Source organism: Arachis hypogaea, chromosome 18 (genome assembly GCF_003086295.3).
Source record: "Arachis hypogaea cultivar Tifrunner chromosome 18, arahy.Tifrunner.gnm2.J5K5, whole genome shotgun sequence".
NCBI lineage: Eukaryota > Viridiplantae > Streptophyta > Magnoliopsida > Fabales > Fabaceae > Arachis > Arachis hypogaea.
Window position 1 is genome coordinate 24,557,760 of NC_092053.1, and position 4,733 is coordinate 24,562,492.

Genomic DNA, 4,733 nt, shown 5'->3' on the forward strand with positions numbered 1-4,733 from the left:
GCAGCAACATTTTTTCAAGATGTGCAAAACAAACTATCCCCTGTCCCCTTAAAACCTAACTTCATGTTTCAGCCATTACCACAATTACAGTAAAATAAAACCTCAGCCATTACAGCAATTACAGCAAAATTTAGAATTACAGCAATTCAAAATCCAAAATTATATCAATTCTATTCAGCATTATAAAATTATACTAAAATTCAATTCAGCATTCAAAATCCAGGATATGAAATTATATCAAAATTAGGAGGATTATTAGAAGAATACATTACAGAACATAGAATTCCACAATGTGATCACTAGTTTTCAGCCATTAACAGAAAGTAAATTCAAAAGAAAAATTCAAGTTCCTTCATAAACCAAAGAACGAAACAGAAAATAATGTTAGAATTACTTTCAATAGCAAGGGTATGTGCCAAATATTCGGCACATCATGGAGACAGAAGTAATGTTCTAAAAAACGGTTTCAAAATTCTATTCAACATTCAGTATTACAGCAATTCTGTAGCAGAATAAACAGAATAAAAAAATTAATTGAAAAACTAAAGAACTCTGCAGCAACTCCAGCAAGCCAGTGATTCATATCATTAATAGAATAAAAAATATTAATTGAAAAACTGAAGAACTCTGCAGCAACTCCAGCAAGCCAGCAATTCATATCATTATGAGTTTATCAAAAAAATTAATTAAAACACTAAGAAACTCACTGAGGCAGAGAAAGCAACGACGGCCTAAAGTGGCATAGAGATGCCCAGCAGGACAGAGGCGGCCGACGACAGAAGCTATGCCCCGACCTTCCAACGACGAGGGTGACAGAAGCTTCAAACGGACTAGCCGACGACGACAATGGAGACAGAAGCTTCGAGTGGTGATGGTGGCAATGACTGGTGGCTACTGTCGGTGCCGATAGTGGTAAGGACGGTGGAGTGGAGGCATTCCTGATTTCCTGCTGGCTTCAGCCTTTCAGCTTATTGAGGAAATTAGGGTTGGAAGGGGAGAGAGAGGCATTAGGCTCGAAGGCATTGGATGGGTTATGGGCCTTTTGAATGTTTTTTTTTAAGCGTTAAAAAATGACGCCGTTTTCTATAAGGATGGCAAAACCGAACTTTTGAAAAACCTGTCCGGTTCGTCCGGTTCACCGGTTAACCACCGGTTTGACCGATTTTTTATCAGTTTTTTGCATAACGGCTTTAGGAATCAACCGGACCAGCCAGATGACCGGTTTTCGGTTAATCTGGTTGAACCGGCCAGTCCGGTCCGGTCCAATTTTTAGAACATTGCTAAATAGGCCATGAGCTCACGTGTCGGTTGGTTGTCCGCACCCGACAACACTCCTGAGATGGGCGTTATATATCGCCGTCCCTATATCAGAAAACATCCCCTCCATGAGCATTACATATCGCCGTCCTTATGGGGGATCATTCATCCGGTCTCCAGTGAGCGTTACGTATCGTCGTCCTCATGGAGCCGAACTCATAGTCTCGCTTGGGTGTTATGTATCGCCATCCCCACTGAGCTGTACTCTTAGTCTCAAGTAGGCGTTACGTATTGCCGTCCCCACTTATCAAATTCGTTTCCTCCATGAGCGTTACATATCGCCGTCCTCATGGGAATCCCTCCTTTAGGTCTCAAGTGGACGTTACGTATCGCCATCCTTGCTGAGCCTCACATACATTATCTCAAGTAAGCGTTACATATCACCGTTATCAAGAGATTGTGTTCAAGATTATATCTCATTTCAATCATATTCAGAATCACAATTCTTAATAATCATATTTCAATCAAACAGAATCTTAATCATAGCCAAATTCGACTTCAGAACCATAATTCTTCGCAATTCACAAATCAATTTCCCAAATTAACAAAATCATGAAGAGTCCGGTTTTCCTTAACTAAGTTATTAAACTAAATTCAATAATTCATTCCTTCAAATCCATTTCAAATTCCCAAGAACATAACTTTTAAATTAGATTTAATTAAATAAAACTCACTTTCAAATTCATTATCAAGTTTAAGAACTTTCCAAAATGACTCAAAAATAATTTTCTTTTACTAATCTACTCAAATACTTTAATTTCACTAAAACTTCTCAAAACCAACCTCAACGCCTTTTTCAAACTCCATAACCCTTCCTCAAAGAGTCAAAAAAATCAATTATATTAAACTACCTATTTTCATTATTTTATTTTTTGCTTAGAGCTCCCCCAAAACACAATTCTTTTCATAATTAACCAAACCAAAAATAAGTTTTCTCCCAAAGAGACTCAGAAGTCATTTATTCAATTTCACTAAAATATTTATAAAAATTTCGACAACACCTCTTCTAAAACTTGGACTTTGCCACCTTCTTCGGGTCCCAACCAAACTATTTCTCAAACTCTGCTCAACCATTTCCAAAATCAAACAAATTTCGAATCTCAAATCAATTCCAAATATCAAGCCAATTCCAACATCAAGTCATTTCCAAATCTCAAATCATTTTCAATATCAAATCATTTTCAATACCAAATTATTTCCAAATCTCAAATTATTTCCAAATATCAAATCATTTTCAATCCAACGCCTAAATCGAAGAAATCATCATAAGTAAAATTGCATCAAGCATTCAGTCTCAATAATCAGAAACAACTACCATCTAACCATTATCATAGCAAATTCAAACCAAGCACAAAACCCAACTAAACAATTTCAATCGATTAATAAACCAACTAGGCAAGCAATTATATTCATTCAAAGCAACTAAGTTCAATTCATAAGACTTATGAAATCATCAAAATACATTTTTCGCATTAATATCGACTAATAACAATTCTTGAAAGTAAAAAAAGAGTTTAAGAAAAAGCCCCTACCTCGAATAGTCGAAACCCAAAAGCTATAAAATGTGCAAACCCCCATTTCTTTCCCGGGCCATAGCAGCAGCCGCCGCAACCACAGCTGTCTTATACTTCCACAGCAACAGCAGCAGCTTCAATCGTAACATGCAATAACCGCAACTCGACCCTACATTACCAAAATCTCAGAATCTCTAACCAAACATAACAGAATACTGATTTCAAGGGTTCTAGAACGAAATACACTTACTATAACAAAAAGGGAAAACATGGAAATAGGGCAGCAGTAGCTCCGATGATCCTCACCGGCAAGGATTGAACCAGCGGAAGCTAGGCAGAGTTAGGGCAACTGACAGTGGCTCCCGACGGTGGTGTCTTCCAGCGATGTCAGCTCATCGCGGCTCCACGACGGCTCTGGTAGAAACGAGGAACGGCGACGACAGCTTGGCGGCAAGGTGCAACGGCAATGCTGGCTCGTGGCAGCATCACAGTGACTACCCACTACCGCCGCGTTCTCTCTCTTTGCGGGTTCCTCGACGGCAGCGTCCCCTAGCAGTGGTGACGGCGAGATTCGTGACGAAGCCGACAGCAACAACGCGCAATGATGGCATCTCCTTCTCCTCCTGCCTCGCAAGCTCTTTCTCTCTCTCTCTCTCTCTCTCTCTCTCTCCCCTATTTGTTAGCGATGGCAGCGTGTAATATGGAGACAACGACGACGACAATGGCGGCGGTGGCATCCCTCCTCGCCGGTGCCATCTCCCTTTCCTCACTCTTCTTCTCCCTCGGTTTCTCCCTTCTCTCCGGGCTCCCTCTTCTCTCTTTGCCTTTCTTTCTTCTTTTCTTTTCCGTTGGGTGTGTGTGTTGTGTGTGGGTGGGGTGGCGGCTAGATTAGAGGAAGGTGAGAGTGTGGGTGTGGGTGTGTTAGGAAAGTTAGGATTAGAGTTTAGGTATTTTTAATAAAATAGGGGTAATGTAGCAATTGAAAAACTAATTTGAGTAAAAGACATATCGGTTCCTGACCTTTTTAAAATTGGACATTTTCGTCCCTTAAGATTTGAAAATACTTTTAACCTCTTCACCTTGTAAAATCTGGGACAATTGAACCGGAGAAGGATGATGGGGCTGGGGGGACTGTGACCTGTCCGTTTAGGTTGCTGAGCTGGATGGGATACTAAAATTCGTAGGACAGATCGATCCTTCACACACAAAACGACGTCGTCCCCTTCCCTTACCCCTATTTGATCGATAACCTTGGAGGAAGACATGGGTGTTGATGCTGCGATCGTCCATGATGAGTGAAGGGAGCTCTTCATGCACAAGACGAGGAGGGGGATCTTCGTGCGCTGTGCCAGGAGGATGTTCGCGAGTTGCGATTGTGCCCAAGTGCTACTGTGGCATCAATGCCATTATGTACAAGTCAAGAACGACTAGTAACCCTAATAGAGTGTTTCTTGGGTGTCCATTATTCAAGGTAAGTGAGCGATTTTTACAATAGTTGGGTTATAATGTGCTGGGTATTGATGGGTGATTCACTGAAATTTTGTTCCAGGCTAAAGAACCGTATTGCCGGTACTTTGTATGGCTGGATGAACATTTGAAAAAAATTAGGGCCGTGGAGCCTGAAGCCTTGGGTGCGGTGGATGAAACTGAGGGAGTAGCCATTGAAGAACAGCTGCTTGAAAATCAGGATATTGAGAAAAAAATAGAAGAGTTGGAGAGGAAGCTGTTGTCTATTGAAAGCAAAAAAAAAATTGAGTTTGTGGCATATAACTGTGATTGGTGTAGTAGTAGTTGTTGTTGCTGTATGTATGTTGAAGGGGGTATGATTGATGTACATGGAATTGGTTGTAATGGAACTTGCCATAGCTGGCTTTTGAATGAAAAGTGTATTAGTGGATTGAA